Source organism: Theropithecus gelada, chromosome 3 (genome assembly GCF_003255815.1).
Source record: "Theropithecus gelada isolate Dixy chromosome 3, Tgel_1.0, whole genome shotgun sequence".
Classification (NCBI taxonomy): Eukaryota; Metazoa; Chordata; class Mammalia; order Primates; family Cercopithecidae; genus Theropithecus; species Theropithecus gelada.
This window is the reverse complement of record NC_037670.1, coordinates 41,756,026-41,775,151: the sequence shown is the minus strand read 5'-3', so window position 1 is coordinate 41,775,151 and position 19,126 is coordinate 41,756,026. Positions and strand designations below refer to the sequence as shown.

At 34.8% G+C, this 19,126-nt stretch overlaps 1 protein-coding gene across 7 annotated transcripts in view; it reads left to right on the top strand.

Moving 5' to 3' along the window:
- The window catches only part of NCAM2 (neural cell adhesion molecule 2), a 563,771-nt gene that overhangs the window by 327,575 nt on the left and 217,070 nt on the right, over nt 1–19,126 (top strand). The gene's annotated exons all lie outside the window — the stretch shown is intronic.

The window sequence follows — 19,126 nt, the reverse complement described above, 5'->3', positions numbered from 1 at the left end:
TATCAGCTTGCCATCTGCTCTTTATTATTTTATCTTTTCTGGCTTATTGGGGGTATACTGATCGTTTTTTCTGTTTTCTTAAGGTTCAACTTGAGAACACTGATTTGAAATCTTTCTTCTCTTCTAATGCATGCATTTAGTGCTGAACAATTCCCTATATGTCTACCTCAACTTTATTTCACAAGTTTTGATATATTGCATATGCATTGCCATTCATTTTAAAATGTTTTGTAATTTCCCTTTTGATTTATTATTTATCCCATGAAACATTTAGAAGTATGTCACTTAGCTTCCAATTGTATGTGAATTTTCCAGATATAGTTCTGTCATGAATTTCTAATTTGATTTTAGTGAAGTCAGATAACATACTACGATTTAGGTCATTTCAAGAATATTCCTATGCACTTTAAAAGAATGTGTACTTTGTTGATGTAGGTTAATGTTTTGGTAATTATCAGTTAGGGTGCGGTCAATTGGTAATGTTAATCAAGTCTTCTGTATCTATTTTATCTACTTGCTCTATTATTGAGAAATAGCTGTTTAAACTGTAACAAAATTAAGAATTTGTCTATTTCTCTTCATAATTCTATCAGTTTGTTCTTCTTTTTTTTTTTTTTTTTTTTTTTTTTTTTTGAGATGGAGTCTTGCTCTGACACCCAGGCTGGAGTTCAGTGGCACAGTCTCGGCTCACTGCAAGCTCTGCCTCGCGGGTTCACACCATACTCCTGCCTCAGCCTCCCTAGTTGCTGGGACTATAGGCGTCCGCCACCACGCCCAGCTAATTTTTGTATTTTTAGTAGAAACAGGGTTTTACCTTGTTAGCCAGGATGGTCTCAATCTCCTGACCTCGTGATCCGCCCGCCTTGGCCTCCCAAAGTGCTGGGATTTCAGGCATGAGCCACCACACCTGGACTATTCTTCATGAATTTTTATGCTGTCTTATTATATAGATAAAAGTTTAGAATCATGATGTCCTCCTGATGAACTGACTTCTTTCTCATTAGGAATTGATTCTGTTTCTCCCAGATAATATTTGTTCCAATACCTGAGTGTTAGCAATCTAGCTACCCCAGCATTTTTTCCATTAAGGTTTACATTGTGGATCTTTTTTCCTTTCTTTTAATTTAAACATATTTTAATTTTGAAGGTACATAGTAGGCATATATATTTATAGGGTACTTGAGATTTTCTGATACAAGGATGCATGTGAAAGAAGCATATTTACATGAGAATGGGATATGCATCCCCTCAAGCATTTTTCCTTTGAGTTACAACAATTCAGTTACACTCTAAGAGATTTAAAAATGTACAATTGCATTGTTATTGACTATAGTCACCCTGTTATAGTATCAAATAGTAAGACTTTTTGATTCTTTCTATTTTTATACCCATTTACCATCCCCACCTCCCCCTCCAACCCCCACTACAATTCCCAGACCCTGTTAATCATCCTTGTACTCTCTGTTCCGTGAATTCAATTGCTTTGATGTTTAGATCCTAAAAATAAGTGAGAACATGCAAGGTTTGCTTTTCTGTGCCTGGCTTATTTCACTTAACATAATGATCTCCAGTACTATCCATGTTGTTGCAAATAAGCATTTATCTATATTTAAAGTGGGTTTTTGTAGGATGTATACAGTTGTGTTTTTTTCATCCATTCTGACAATGTCTGCGTTTGAATTAGAGTGCTACACATTGAATATATTATTGATGTAATTGGGTTTAAGCCTACCATGTTGTTATGTATTGTCTGATATCTTAGGGTTCATAGTTTTCTTGTTCTTCTGTTTCTTTTTTTCATTTTTGAATTTTTTTTTTTTTTTTTTTTTTTTTTTTGAGATGGAGTCTTGCTCTGTCCCCCAGGCTGGAGTGCAGTGGCGCAGTCTCCGCTCACTGCAAGCTCCGCCTCCCAGGTTGCCGCCATTCTCCTGCCTCAGCCTCCCGAGTAGCTGGGACTACAGGTGCCGCCACCACGCCCGGCTAATTTTTTGTACTTTTAGTAGAGACGGGGTTTCACCGTGTTAGCCAGGATGGTCTCAATCTCCTGACCTTGTGATCTGCCTGCCTCGGCCTCCCAAAGTGCTGGGATTAGAGGCATGAGTCACCGCGCCCGGCTCATTTTTGAATATTTTTAAAGAATCAATTAATTTCCTATTTTGTTTTATTAACTATAACTCATTCTTACTTTGCTACGTGGTTTTCAGTCTTTTTTCAAATGATGTTGCAGTACTTCACATATACCCCCTCCAGCCTTTGTGCTAAGTTTATCAGATACTGTTACATTAATCATAAAACTCGTGTTTTCTATTTCTGCTCCAACAAATTACAACAAATTTTGTGGCTCAAAACAGCATAAATTAATTATTAGGTCAGAAGTCCACATAGGCTCTGCTGGGATCTGCTCAGCATATTACACGATCACAATGCAGGGGTCAGGAGGACTGTGATCTTTCCTGGAGGCTCTCGGGCAGAATCCTTCCTAATGTGATTCAGGTTGTTGGCAGAATTCAGCCTCTTTCTTCTGTTGGACTGAGGTCCTGTTTGCTTGCTAGAAGTCACCTGGAGGAGGCTGCCTTTACCTTTGAGCAACTCCTTTCTGATCCTTGAATGGGAGTCTCTAAAGCTCTGTGCCAGCAGCAGTATATTCAAGCCAGCCTATACTTGGAATGTTTCCAACGCATCTCTCTTCTGCCGCATCTCTTCTGTCTTCCTCTTCTTACAGCGGAAGAGAAATCTCTGCTTTTAATATCAGATGAAAAGAGGATCGTGTGACTGGCCTCGCCTAGATAGTTCATGATAATTTCCTCAGTTAATGTCTGTAACCTTAAAAAACACCTGCAAAGTCTTTTTTAATCAAGATACTTAATGTGTTCATAGGTGGCCAGGTGTTAGGGCATTGACATCTTTGGGAAGAGGCATTATTCTTCCCCCAACAACTGTGCTATGCATACACACACACACACACACACACACACAAACACAATGTATAGCTTCAAACTTGCAATTAGCTCATATTAATAAATGATTACATTAAAATTAATTAAGTTATTAGAAAAAAGTATTTTACATTTATCTGCATAGTTAGTATTTGCAAGGTTTTTCAATACTTTGTGTAAATCCAGATTTCTATCTGGTATAAGTCCCCAGATGCTTGAATGACTTCCTTTAGCATTTCTTGTAGTGCACTTCTGTTGCTGACAATTCGGTTCACCTACTGTATGTCTGAGAAAACCTTTATTTTACTTTTATATATAAAATACATTTTTGCTTTAAATAGAATTCTAAATTAACAGGTTGTATCCTTTCAGTACTATACAAATTATGAATCATTATGTTTGCCTGAGTTTTTTTAGTTAGAAATTCCTCTGACATTTTGTCCCTCTGTACATAAAGTACCCCATCCAACCAGTCACCCCCAGAGTCTTAGAGATGTTTGCTGTATCGCTTTTCTTAAGCAGTATGGGTACATTATACCTTGGTGAAGCTTTCTTCATCATATCTGTACCCAGGTTTTGCTGATGACCTTGGTTGATCATTTTTAACAAATTTAGAAAAGTTTTAGTCATTAGATGTTCACATATTGTTCTCTGTCCCACATTCCTTTGGGACTCCAATTTCACATATATAGGCCACTTGAAGGTACCCAACTGATCTTGATCTTATCTTTCATTTTCTGAGTAATTTTCAGAAAAAAATCTTATGTTTCATTTTTGATCATTTTCTTTCTTTTTTTTTTCTTTGTGTATTAATTTTTGGAATTCTCTCATATTTCATGTTCTAGTTTACTAATCTTTTCTTTGGCAGTGTTTAATCCACTGTTCATTCTGCTGAAGTCTTCATCTCAGGCACTTTAGCTTTTAATATGTAGACACATGATTTTTAAAATACCTACCCCAGAACTGAAAATAAAAATAAAAGCAAGTTAAATTTCTATGAAGTCTTCAACATGATCAGTCTTTCATCTAGATTTTTGGTTGCATGGAATGCCATCATAATAACTGATCTAATGTTATTGTGTACTATCGTCTGTGTTATCCCTGGGTTAGTTTTTGGCCGATTATATTTTATCCTTATTATATCTTATATTTCCTGCTTCTTTTCATAATAATTTTAGCTTGGATGCTAGACATTATAAATGTTACCTCTTTATCTGCTGGGGTTTTTTGTTGTTGTTGTTGTTGTTGTTGCTGTTCTTTTCAATATTTTAGACCTTTTATTTCTGGAAATATAGATGAACTTCCTGGAAACAATTTAATCCTTCAGTCTATGCCTTCAAGCTTTGTTAAGTTTGATCAGAATAGTTCTGGACTTTCTTTGCCTCACCCGTGAGATAAGAATGTTTCTGAATTCCTTATCTGCCATGCATTAGGAGTTGGTTTTATTCTGGCTCATGAGAATATGAACTTTTGTTTGCTCTGTTTGAGTTTGGAAATTGTCCCTTCCAATTCTTTTGCATAGTTCTTTCCCTGGCCTCAGTTAGTTTCCTCTCATGGGTGCACTCATCAGTACTCATCTGGAGACTCCCGGGTTAATCTCTGCAAATCTCAGGGAATCCTCACCTTGCCATTCAGTCCCGTCTGGCACTGTGCCCTGTGAACTATAGCCAATATCCACTTCCCTGTACTACTAGCACTACCTCTTCACTCAGGGAGACCTCTAAACTCCAACTGGGATCCTTATTCCTATGCTGCAGTCTAGAAACTCTCCCTAGACAATAAGGTGAGGCACAGCAGGACTCACCTCATTTCCCCCCATATTTTAGGAATTTCTATTGAATGATTTCATTGACTGATTCACAAAGTCTTGAAAAACAGTTGTTTTATACAATGTTTCTGATATTTTTAGCTGTTTCAGTTGCTAAGATAAATTGGATACATGTTTCTGCATCTTGGTTGGAAACTGATATTTTTAGATATATGTTTCATTACAGCAAACAAAATTTGAGTGTTTTAAGGTTTTGAAAAACGTATCCTAGTAATAGGAAGACCTGACTTCTACATATTTTTGTCTCTTATACTGTACTAAACTCAAAGCAATTTCAGATAGCTATTGCTATGTCTGAATTTCACTCTCTGCCTACGTTATCCATACATTTTGTTCTATAATTAAATTATTTTTATTAGTTAATTACTTTAATTCTACCTGAGGTTTGCCAGTGAATTTTTAACAGCAGGATATCACAATGTTTTTTCAAAATATGTTGTGCTATGAATTGAAACATGGCCCACATTTTAGGTGTCTCAGGAACATGAAGAATATATAACCAGTGCAATCTAAAGTTCATAACAAAGACAAACAGTAGGAAGTGAAGGAATCTTACAAATCATTGCTCTGATCTACTTTGGTTAGATCAGAGCAGTAATTTAAAGAAAGAGGAAGAGTCTGATGAACTGAAGTAGAAACAGGCAGTCCTTGAACAAGAGTCATGATTCCCTCTCATAGGCAGAATTAAAAATGTTTTCCTGCTTTGGAACAATCAGGAACTGACTTCTCCAGGAGGATGGGCTGTTTCAGAGCATCAGCTTATTGAATCTGATTGTAATTGTTACAAAACACAATGGCAATTTTTTAAACTATCAATATGATTTTTAATGTTGGTTTTCAAGTTAACATACAGTAAAATTCACTTTTTTAATTGTCGAGTTCTATGAATTTTAATGTATACATAGATTCATCTTGGCACTACTACAGTCGGTACAGAATTGTTCTTTCACCCCAAATCACCTCTAATCCCTTTGTAATCACTTCTTCTTTCAATCGCTAAACACTGACAACCACCACTTCTTTCCCTGTCATTATAATTTTATCTTTTCCAGGGTGCCATATTAGCACAGCTTTAAAACAGCTTTATAGTAAGTCCCACAGTTGAAACCTACTGCTCAGGAAATATTTCTTTCAAAATATTACAGTGCATTGACAATGCACTTAAAATCAGGTAGTATCATTTATCCAACTGTTCTTCTACAGAAGGGTTCTAGAAATTATAATTTATTTGCCTTCCATTTAAAGTTTCACAATTTGTCTGCACAAACATATCAGGCTGGGATTTTAATCAGAATTGTGAAAAAGCTTTGTATTAGTTTTGAAAGAATTTGACTTTTCTTCTATCTTGAATCTACAAATATATTAAATATGGTATGACTTCTTATTTATTAAAGTCTTTTTTTTTGTTTCCATTATCAGATCCATTGTAGTTTTCAACATTCAGATATCATACATAAATTTTGCTTGACTGGCACCTAAGTATGATAGTTTTGGAGCTGTTGTACATTTTTTTTTTTAAATTTTGATTTCCAAATGTTTATTGCTAATATGCATATAAGATTTGATTTGGGGTGTTTTTCTTTAATCCTTTGACTGTGTACACTCAATAATTAGTTCTAGCAATTTCTTAAAACATTTCTTGAGCTTATATTGTATATAACAATCTATTTCTAATTTCAGCAAATTAGAAAACATTTATTTTTTTTCTGCCTGTGTGTCTGAAATCTATTTTTACTTGCCTAGTACAGAGTTGTTCTATCAGTATGAGGTTTAATAGGAGTGCTGACACTGAATTTCCTTACTTGCTCCTGGTCTTACAGATAAAGTATTCACTTCTTTACCTATATATCAATGTTAGGTCTAAATTTTTTGGCAGATGTTTTTCATCATGATAAGGAAGTCTTCTTTGTTCATAGTTTGCTCAGAGTTTTTATCATGAATGGATGTGAAATTTTGTTGTTTCTATGTTTTAGCATCAACTCATTAAATGATTTTTTCTTTAAACCGTTAAGTTAGGTAAATTAATTGGGTATTGATTAATATGCTTACTATACTTAATATAATTTAATTATACTTATTGTAATTAATATGATTTAAATATATTCAATTAATTTATCCACCTAACAGTTTAAAGAACAATTGTTTAATAATATGAGTTGATGCTAAAAGGTTCAGAGGTTTCTGAAGTTCTATTCATTAATGTTGTATAACTAAATTATATTAATACGCAATCTATCCAACCTAACAGTTTAAAGAAACTGTTTACTGATAACAGTATTGTGTCAGCCTTACATTCACAAAAACTTAGTGTTGATATATTTCTATTTACAGCTAGATTCTATTTACAGCTAGATTTTTTTTCTAATTTTTTTTTTTATAAAATGCCTATTTTCATGAGATATTGATATGTAGGCTTATTTTCTGGTACCATATATGACTTGTTAAATTATCAGCATAATGCTGTGTTCATGAAATGAGTTGAAAAACATTCTCTTCTCTTATATTTTCTGAAAGAGATTGTATAGAAATGCTATTATTTCTTCTTTAAGTCTTTTTTTAAATTCAACAGATGAACTATCTGGGTCTAAATATCTCCTTTCAGGAGACTTTTGATTTATCTTTAAATAAATGTATTTTTTATATTTTTAATAATTATAGGGTTGTTTTTGTTATGTATTTTATTTTGAGTAACTTTGTGGTTTCTGGTTTTCAAGGAAGTGGTTCGCATTTTCAATATTGATAAGTTTGTATGCATAACATTCTCTGGAATTTTTTTTTTTTTTTTTTTAAATTTGAGACAGAGTCTCACTCTGTCACCCAGGCTGGAGTGCAGTGGCGGGATCTCAGCTCACTGCAAGCTCCGCCTCCCGGGTTCCCGCCATTCTCCTGCCTCAGCCTCCCGAGTAGCTGGGACTACAGGCGCCTCCACCTCGCCCGGCTAGTTTTTTTGTATTTTTTAGTAGAGACGGGATTTCACCGTGTTAGCCAGGATGGTCTCGATCTCCTGACCTCGTGATCCGCCCGTCTCGGCCTCCCAAAGTGCTGGGATTACAGGCGTGAGCCACCATGCCCGGCCCATTCTCTGGATTTTTAAAAATATTTTTATTATCTGTCGAATCTGCGCTGATATTTCTTCTTTCAATCCTGATATTGGCAATACGTGTCATCTCTCCTTTGTTCATCCTGAGTCTTGCTGGAGGTTTAATTATTGTATTATGATTAATTGTAATCAGTTATTCCAAATAAACTTCATTTAAAAAATTTTTCTCGTTTTGTTTTCAGTTTCATTATTGTCCTTTTCTTTTACATTGTTTTCTTCCTTCTGCTTAAGTTTTGCTTATTTTGCTCATGTTTATCTAGTTTATTAGGCTTTCCCAAACAGTAATTGTGAATTTGTTCCACTTGTTTTTGTCTGTCAGATTTTGCTTCATATATTTTGAAGCACTTTTTCAGGTTGATGCACATGTTTTCCTGCTTGTCATGTCCTGATTGTCATGTTTTTCTGCTGAATTGGCCCTTTTATCATTATGTAATATTCTTTTCATCTTTTAATTTCATTTGTTCTGAAACCTACGTTTTCTGATATTAACATAGCCACTGCAGCTTTCTTTTGATTAGAATTTGAATGGCGTATTTTTCTATTGTTTTTATTTTATCCTGGCTTTATCATTACATTTCAAGCAATTTTTTATAGACAGCATATAGTTAGGTTATATTTTATTCATTATGCCAGTTTCTGTGTTTTTATTCACGAAATTAAGCCATTTACACTTCATTCAGATGTGCCATTTTTAAAATGTTATTTTAGTTTGTTCTTTTTGTCTTTCATTCTTCTATTTTCCCTGCTCTAAATTCTCGATTATTGAACATTATTTAGAATTTGGTTTTATTGTATCTATGATGCTTCTGGCTATATCTGTTTTCACAATTTGTGGGGAGGGGGTGTTGCCCTTGTAATTCAATGTCCCTATTTAACTTAGAATCAATGTTTACCATTTCAATTTGAATGTAGAAAGTATAGCATCATATAGGTCCCTACATCTTCTCCTCTTTATATCATACTTTTCCTATGTATTATACCTCCATCATTGAAAATTCCATCAGAGAATTTATTTTTTCTTTCAACCATTAAATTACTTTAAATAACTTAAAAAGTGAATAGTGTGACATATTTCTCAGATATTTACTATTTGTAACTCATTCTTTATTTCTAGAGTTTGATGTTTCCTTTGATTTAATTTACTTTCTCTTTGAAAAGGTGCCTTGAGCAATTCTTTTATATCAGGTCTGCTGGGAGAAATTGTAATAGTTCTCCTTTACCTTCATGTCTGAAGGATATTTTGCTGAACATAGACCTTGCTTTGACAGTTCTGTTCTTTCAGAACTTTACAAATTTTGTTTCATTTCCTTTTGGCCTTCATGATTTCTGGTAAGAAATTCACAGTCATGTGAATCATTGTTCTCCTGTAGCTATTGCATATTTTGGTGTTTGTATATTTTTGGTTTGTAAAGGTTTGATTATGATGTGTCTCTACATGAACTGTGCTGGGTTTGTCTTGGGTTTGATGCTGTTGGCCTATTTGAGAAGTTTTCAGATGTCAGATGCATTGATACATATACGTGTGTGTGTGTGTGTGTGTGTGTGTGTATACCTACATTATTTTGTACTGGTTCTCTTTCTCTTTTCCTTCTTAGATTTCATGACATTTTGGTATTGTCTAAGAAGTTCCTGAAGGCTATTCATTTTTTCTTTAATATTTTTCCTTTTGTTTTCAAAATTGGATAACTTCCATTTCTAATTCTTTGTGTTTGATATCTCTGTGTCAGTCATTCATCACATCCATGAATTTTGTTGTTGTTAACATAAGTAGAATGCTAATATTTATTTGGGGTTTTAAAAATATATTGTATGCCTTTGGAGAGATGTTCCATATTTCCATTTATTTCACCTAATTATTTAGAACATGTTTTAAACAGTTGCTTTAAAATAGCTTTTAGATAATCCAACATGTGTCAGCATGCCATTGGCATTTCCAATGACATGATTTTCCTAGTTCTTAACAGGTGAAACAATAGATTATATTTAGGACTTTCAATATTACATAATCAGACTCTGGATCTTATTTCAGCATTATGGAAAATGTTCACTTTTTTTTGTTATTTTTGTAGGCAATCAGTTTGTTTAGATCAGACAACAAATTCTGACCATCCTTCCTGGTTTTATATGCAGACTGCATTTTCATTACCTTTCAGTATTTGTCAATGTGTACCAATGACCATTCCACGACCTTTGTGGAGGTTTACCTTTTAGTTAAATTCACAAAATCTTGGCACTGTTTAGAATCAGATTCAATAAGCACAGCTCAGGACAGAGCTCAAGATTTCATAAAGAACTTGCTGTGGATGCTTTTCTAAGACCTTCCTACTCTATGATCTCTGATGTACTTTCCTGTTCCTTAAGTCACCACTTTTTAGTCCTCTGACTAGAAAGCTGGGATCTTATTTATCACTCTCTGCACCAAATATGCCCTTATTCTGGTTCAGCTGTTCCGATAAATGAGGAGGATAAAAGCAACGGGAGATTTTGCTCTTAGGACTACAGTTTATCTGATTCAAGAAGCATGTCATCTCTCAGAGAATTGGGTGTTTGCACCTTTCCTCTGTTGACATTGTCACTGCCAGATTTACTTCCTGCTTCCTGAGTCTGTACTGGAAGGCTTCTCTTTCTTGGACCTATCTTGAGCAGTGTTGATGACAACTTCTGGGTTTTGTGATGCCGTCAATTCAGGCTATGGAATTCTGAAAAAAAAAAATTGTTACCTCACAGTTTGTCTGGTGATATTTTAAATTCTGTTATAGTCTTAGTAGGAATATTTCTACTGCGATTTACTTTTAAGAGTCTTCAAACAGAATTCATACACATTCTCTCCAAATATAATGGTCATATTAAGTGGGGAGATAGGACACTGCAAGATTTCTTGAATTAACTTCAGTGTGACTTTGAACATTTAGCCTACCATTTAGGATTCTTACAGCCTTTTGAAAGCTTTGTATTTAAAGCCATACTTTTCTTAGTTAATGGGATAAAAATTAAAAGATTTATAGGGGAGAAAATGAAAGTGTTTCCAATTCTTCTCTCTTTCTGGCAGTTTATCAAAGGTAGAAATAACGCTATTCTTACAAAATTTGTTATTTTATTTATTTTGTTATTATTATACTTTAACTTCTAGGGTACAAGTGCACAACGTGTAGGTTTGCTACATATGTATACATGTGCTATGTTGGTGTGCTGCATCCATTAACTTATTTTAAAAACCTGCAATAATAACTTGCCAAAATTGAAACACCAGTTCATATATTTATTTTTTGTATTATTAAGATATTACAGTAAAATGACCAGTTTTTAAAACCAAGATAACTCTTTCTCCCTGACATCTCCATCATCTTCCAATTTTATCTTTATTTTATTTTATTTTTTTTTGTTACAGAGTCTTGCTCTGTTGCCCAGGTTGGAGTGCAATGGCTCAATCTCGGCTCACTGCAACCTCTGCCTCCCAGGTTCAAGTCATTCTCCTGCCTCAGCCTCCCGAGTTGCTGAAATTACAGACGCCCACCACCACGTTTGGCTAATTTTTGTATTTTTAGTAGAGATGGGATTTCACCATGTGGGCCAGGCTGGTCTCGAACTCCTGACGTCAGGCGATCTGCCCGCCTCAGCCTCCCAAAGTGCTGGGATTACAGGTATTAGCCACCGTGCCCGGCCATTTTTATTCTTGGTATATAAATAAAACAAATATAGCCCCTGTATATTGGTCCTTGGACCATTAGCACATAAACCCGCGAATGCCAAATTCAAAAATTTACACATCCGGCTGTTTAAAATTACCCTGCATAAGCCTATTTTAAACATTTACAATCAGCCTGCTTTGGAAACTGCAAAACTGCACCCAACTTCTGCTAGCCATATGCAAACTCCAAGGGCAATACAAGACACCAAGCCTATAGCTGCCCTTCTACCTTCTGAGAGAGTCTGAGAGACTCTGCTGTACTGCTGAGTGACATCACCTGGACACATGAGCTTCCTCTCAGATAATTCACTCTTCGAGGAGTTCCCTTCCCCTTCTCCTACTCTCTGAGTGGTGACTGGACATGGTGTCTTTAAACAGCCCCCTGCTATCAGGAACTTCCCATGTCAAGCAACCTGTATGAGTACCACCCAAGTCAAATTCGTTGTGCCTTAATGCCTCCTATCATCATAGCTTTTTCCTTGATCAGTCCTGAACTCTTCACACTTACTTGTACTTTCCAACAGAATATTTTCTGCAGAATTTTGCAAAAGTATTACCAACTCTAAAAATATGTTCTGAAATCTTACACCTTTAGATCACTTTTCAATACACACTATGACTTTTATTATACATTATTTTTCTTATAAGTTTTATATGATTTTTAAAATTAGTTAATTATTTTTTTGAGACAGAGTCTTACTCTGTTGCCCAGGCTGGAGTGCCGTGGCACAATCACAGGTCCCTATGGCCTTGACTTCCCAGATTCAAGCTATCTTCCCATCTCAGCCTCTTAAATAGCTGGGACTACAGGTACACACCATCCTATCCGGCTAATTTTTTCTGGTTTTTTTTTTTTTTGTAGCGACAGGGTCTTATTATGTTACTCAGACTCATCTCAATCTCCTGGGCTCAGGCGATTCTCCTGCCTCAGCCTCCCAGATTGCTGGGATTAGAGGTGCGAGCCACCATGCTAGGCCTTAACTTCTTTTTAAATTTGAATTACCAACTTGTATTCTAATCCATTTTGTATTCCAGGCGGTCTCAAAACTTTTCTTTAATGTATACGTTGACGTAAAACAGGTGAATTCTCAGATCTGTTTCTGCATTCAGTCTTTCCTAATATATTTCAGAACCTGAGAAAGACTTTCGGATAAGGAGATAATTGAACTTTTTCTCCATTAGCACCATCCAATAGCTGACTTTCTCAGAAGAAAATCCGTCTGCACACAGATACTTGGTTGGAAAAGGGGTGACCCAAGAGAACTTCTGAAAGGTGTTTGGGACCTCAAGGTTTCTTGAAACATTCTAGGGGCCTTTGATGTAGAATATTATTAACTGTAGAATGTACGCTGAAAGAGTATAAAAATTGCTGTATTTAATGGTGAAATTAGCTTTCAAGAATTAAAGGAACATTCAAGATTGCATTTACTTATTTACATATTTATTGACTTGAGAGATCTTCCATATTAACTATGGCCTTTTATTTAATTATTATCTCATACTGTGGAAAGACTTCTTTTGACAAAAATAAAGTCACGGTAATGTTTTCCCTACTTTCAACTGTATCTTTTCACTTAGATTTTATTTAATAAGCCCTTTAGCTTGTTGGTAAAATGTTGTAGACATCTAGTGATGGATTAGCTTTAGTAAATTGTATTAAATATTTGTTAAAATTTTTATTTTTATGTTTTTTAATTTATTCATTTATACTTCTCTGATTATAAAAATAATCCAATGTTAGTATAGAAAATTGCATAATGTCTATTAAGGACAATTCAAAAGAGCTGATTAATATTCTTAAATCAGCATATTAAACATTCATTTACCATTTTACCTATGAATTTCAATTATGGTTAATTAAATGTAGAATTGATTGTGTAAACAAATGCCGTAATAGATATATATCTGGTCATATTTGGCCAGGTGTCTTATACTTACCCAACAGTGTAACCACAGGGTTTGGAATACTGATCAGTTTGAGTGAGAGTGAGGACTGATTTATATACTGACATAAATATGTCTCTTACATGTAATGTCAACTTGATAAAAGAAGCAGAATACAGAAACAGGTGTGTTTTTAAAAGAAAGAAGAAAATATTGAAATATTAATCAGTGTTTACGTACATAAATGCAAGTGCTGGCCAGGCTCTGTGGGACACTCGTGAGGCAGGAGTACTGCTTGAGCCCATGAGTTGGGGACTGCAGTGAGAGGCTGCGATCACACCACTGCATGTCAGCTTGGGTGACAGAGGGAGACCCCGTATCAAAACGAAAAAAGAAAAAAAGAAAAAAAATGCAAGCACAGTCAGCTCCTCATATCCATGGTCTTACACTTGTGTTTTCAACCAATTTGGATGGAAAAAAAATTTTTTTTTTAAATAGCAATAAAATTAACAATACGACAATGAAAACATACAATAAAGAACAATACAGTATAACAACTATCTGATGAATTTCCTGGAATCAATCCTCTGTGAATATCAGTTAACAACTGTAATTAATAAAAATAACTAACCAAGGCTGGGCGCAGTGGCTCACGCCTGTAATCCCAGCACTTTGGGAGGCTGAAGCAGGTGGATCACGAGGTCAAGAGTTTGAGACCAGCCTGGCCAATATGGTGAAACCCCATCTCTATTAAAAATACAAAAATTAGTCATGATGGCGCAGGCCTGTAGTCCCAGCTGCTCAGGAGGCTGAGGCAGGAGAATCACTTGAACCCAGGAGGCAGAGGTTGCAGTGAGCTGAGATCATACCAGTGCACTCCAGCCTATCTGACAGAGTGAGACTCCATCTCAAAAAAAAAAAAAAAAGAAAAGAAAAGAAACAATAATAACTAACCAGGAAAATGATAAAGTCAGTAACTTTAATTGCCTCTTATTTTATTTTATTTTTGATCTTGTACATATGATCTATGTAAAAAGCCAATGTAAAAGAACATAATAATCAGGTTCCTTTGGCAAATACTTAGAAAATGCAGAAAAGCATAATTATGAAAATGCAACAAAGCTTCAGTTAACAATTTTTCATTGTTTTTATACTTGCTGTCTAAGGAAGGAAATACTTATTTGATTAAACTGCTGATTCCTCTTATATTAACTTTCACTAAGAATGTAATTTTAAATGTCAATGGAACCTTTTTTTGATTTTTCTTAAACCAACTTAATGAGGCAATTTGATCCTCACTCTTCTACAGTATGATGGTATTGTATAAAGCCCTTACTATGTTGTTCAGATAGATTTGATTTTAGAAGTCAGTACTCAATACATTATGGCAGTTATGTCACTGCTTTACTCTATTCACAAATTAGGAACAACCATGTAGAAAATGCCCAAAATTTGCTATTAGTCAAATATGCGTAGAAATGCTCTATTGACTAGATTTTGTAACAGGACAGATAGACCAAATCAGTTGACACTCAAGATTGAAGACCACTCAGATACATTTCTTTAAAAAGAATTGTATGTACGTATTTAGTTTATAGTAATCAGGAAGATAGACTTTTTTTTTCCAAATGAAATTATAAAATTAATTACTGTTCTTTATGCCTATCATTTTATACTTTGCATTTTTAAAATTTTGTATGCATTTTAAGTTCCAGAATAGTATTCTTATTAAATAACACTTTAAATTGATCACCCTTATAAATTCAGAATGGAGGATTATGACAATTAAACCAGAAGCAATATTAATGAAAATTGAGAGCTGTTATCGTACTACAGCATTTGCAGCAGTAGGGAAGAGCAAAACATACAAATTTTTTAAAAAGAAAACGGATGGATTTCATTGATGCCTGATATCACTATATGAAAGTAAAAATTTCATGATCAAAATCATGATGAATGCATTCTCCATAACTGAGATGTCTTATTGTATATTGAGAGGCTATATAATATTAAAATACTAGTCATTCTTTACCTCATATTATAAGCAGTTAAGTATCTGAAAAATTGTCAAAGATGTAAATTGTAAAATGAGGGTGCTTGATTTGTTATCAAAGGAAGGTTCTTAAAATTAACTGAAAACATGTAATTTCTTACTATCCATGAGTAATAAAAATCAGCTTTGCAAATGTGGTTTCCCAGGTGTTTCACTTTTCTAACTTCATATAATAAAATGCAGTGGAAAGAAGTGTGTTAATGAAATTATGGGAAGACCCAAAGAAATAACCTAATTAGCTTTTCATGCAGACTGAGAATATAAACAGCGAATGTTAGAACTATCAAATACTTTGGTGTTAATCTGCTGTATCTATTCTCTTGGCCAGGAATCAAGATCACTTCTGTGACTTTCTTTTTTTTTTATTTATTTTTTATTTTTTATTTTTTTTGAGACGGAGTCTCACTCTGTCGCCCAGGCTGGAGTGCAGTGGCCGGATCTCAGCTCACTGCAAGCTCCACCTCCCGGGTTTACGCCATTCTCCTGCCTCAGCCTCCCGAGTAGCTGGGACTACAGGCGCCCGCCACCTCACCCGACTAGTTTTTTTTTTTTGTATTTTTTAGTAGAGACGGGGTTTCACCATGTTAGCCAGGATGGTCTCGATCTGCTGACCTCGTGATCCGCCCGTCTCGGCCTCCCAAAGTGCTGGGATTACAGGCTTGAGCCACCGCGCCCGGCCACTTCTGAGACTTTCTAATGGACACACAGCCCTACATGTAAAATCATTTTTCTGATGACTAGTGATAACGAGCATTTTTTCATATGTTTCTTGGTCGCTTTTATGTTTTCTTTTGAGAAATGTCTGTTCATGTCATTTTCCCATTTTTAATAGGATTTTTTTTTTTTCTGGTTGACTTAAGTTCCTTATAGATTCTGGATATTCGACCTTTATCAGAGGTATAGATTGCAAACATTTTCTCCCATTCTGTAGGCTGTCTGTTCATTCTGTTGATAATTTGTTTTGCTGTGCAGAAGCTGTTTAGTTTAATTAGGTCTCACTTGTCAATTTTTGGATTTGTTGCAGTTGCTTTTGGGGACTTAGCCATAAATTCTTTGCCAAAGCCAGTGTCAAGAAGTGTATGTTCTATGTGTTTTTATATACTTTTTTTTTATAGTTTGAGGCCTTACATTTAACTCTTTAATCCATCTTGAGTCAATTTTTGTGTATGATGAAATGTAGTGGTCCAGTTGGTTCTTTTGCATATGGTTTGCCAGTTATCCCAGCACCACTTACTGAATAAGGAGTCAACATTTTGTTAACTTTGTCAAAGTTCCGATGGATATAGGTGTGCAACTTTCATCCTCAGCAAAATGTAAATCAAAACCACAATGAGATACCATCTCACACCAGTCAGAATGACTATTATTTAAAAAGTCAAAAAATAACAGATGCTGTCAAGACTTCAGAGAAAAGGGAATGCTTATACACTGTTAATGGGAATGCAAATAGGTCAACCATTGTGGAAAGTAATTTTGAGATTTTGCAGAGAACTTAAGCAGAACTGCTGTTTGAGCCAGCAATCCCATTATTGGGTAAATACCAAAAGGAAAATAAATTGTAAGAGACACATGCACTTGTATGATTATCACAGTGCTATCCACAATAGCAAGGACATGGAGTCAACCTAGGTACCCATCAGCAGTGGACTGGATAAATAAAATGCAGTACATATACACCATGGAATACTACACTGAAAAAAAAAAAAAACATGAAGTCATGTCCTTTGCTGCAACATGAATGCAACTGTAGGCCATAATCCTAAGCAAATTAACACAGGAAGAGAAAATCAAATACTTCATATTCTCACATTGAATACTCATGGACATAAAGATGGGAGCAATAGACACTGAGGACTACTAGAGAGGGGAAAGAGGGAGGTGGGATGGTCTGAAAAACTACCTATTGGGTACCATGCTCACTACCTGGATGACAGAATCACCTTTACCCCAAACCTCAGAATCATGCAAGATACCCAGTTAACAAACCTGCCCGTGTGCCCCCTGAATCCAAAAAAAGAAAACGTAAAAACAAGTAAAGAGAGAAAAAGGGTTGTGAGTCTTAAGATGAGCAGTCCTCTGCTAGATGAAAAATCTATGTGTGCATTTATTTGTTGCTTTATATTTAAAACAATTGGAATTACAAATGAATATACTTCCTGACTCTGCTTGAGTGGAGTTAGCTTTCCTTGGCTCAAATACATTTGAAGGAATTAGTGGGTGCTGATTAATCTGAACCAAACAAACTGGGACATGAATAGGCGTTTCTTGGTTAGTATCATCTTTATCTTCTGAGAAATATTTGAGGATTGGGGGGAAGACTTGGAAGACTCAGAAAACATAGGAAGTTGCTGAATGCCATCATTGATAAAAGGTAAATCCGTCTGTCAAATTAGTGGTATCTCTGTTGCCAAAGCAGCCAGTCGGGGGAATTACAACTTGAAGGTAGACTAATATGTCCATGTTAGTGGGAGTTAATAGAACTACTTCACTATACATCCCCGTGTTCCTTCCAGCTAAAGAATAAAATAGAAACTTTCCAGGAAGTGTTGACTACTCAACACATACAGAATACAAATCCTTGAAAGAATTCATTTCATTATAATTCTCTAAGGGATGAAAAGACTTTACTGTACTAAAGAGAGTAATACTGCTCCTGCAACTAAATGTATAAATAATGATATGCAAAATATGCATTTTGTTTAAAATGTTATTTTCCATAATTACAAAGGAAGAAAAACAGGGTACAGATAGTCAAATGACAATGTACTTAAAATTCAGAGTTAATATCTGAGAAAGTTCTATCTTTTGTAATACTAGTAATTATTATGTTACTTTAGAGTCAACATGTCAGATTATGTTTCTTGTATCTAAATTCATACAGGCAGAAGCTTGATCTATTGTGTTTAATTACTAAGTTACATACCAGTTCTTGTCTCTACCATCAATGGAGGTAATGCGGCATAAACGCTGACCTGAATTGTAGAGATATTTGAGTATAATCACACTTCTAAATGCCTGTCTGATATTGTTTAGTGTATGTAAAAATTATTAATATACTTAATTTTAGGAATATTGCTTTATGATATTCAGCTTAAAATTATGAAAGTGTGCATTGAGTCACAATTTATGCTCTACTTTGAAATTTAGCTTCTATTGTGGATGCCAGTGATTTGTTTATTGCAAACAGTGCATTTCAGTAACAGTTTCAACATGTTCCAAATGTGCAGCATATACAGTTTTTCCAATGTAATTAGTTAGAAATTGGAGATGCTTAATTTTAAAATTGAATAGTTCATGAAAATCTATTTCCATTTTTTGTATGACTAATGCAGTTTCTCTTCATAAAATGTTCTATAGTTGCTTGAAGAAATTAAGTGTAGTTAATCAGAAAGAACATTATGGTTTGACACCTAATTTGAAAGCCCTGTTTTGAAGCAGTAATTGATAGCTTATGGCATTACACAGACCAATGAGAACCCAAATAGGAAATCCACTTATGCTCAAAGTAGATCCCCAAATTGGTGTAAGTTAGGGTGGTGGTGTCTTTTTCTGAGACATAGTTCCTAAAAGTATATATGTTTGCTAGAATGTATACTTTGTTGTTTAATTTAATAGATTTAATAGTGAAAAAGCTTTA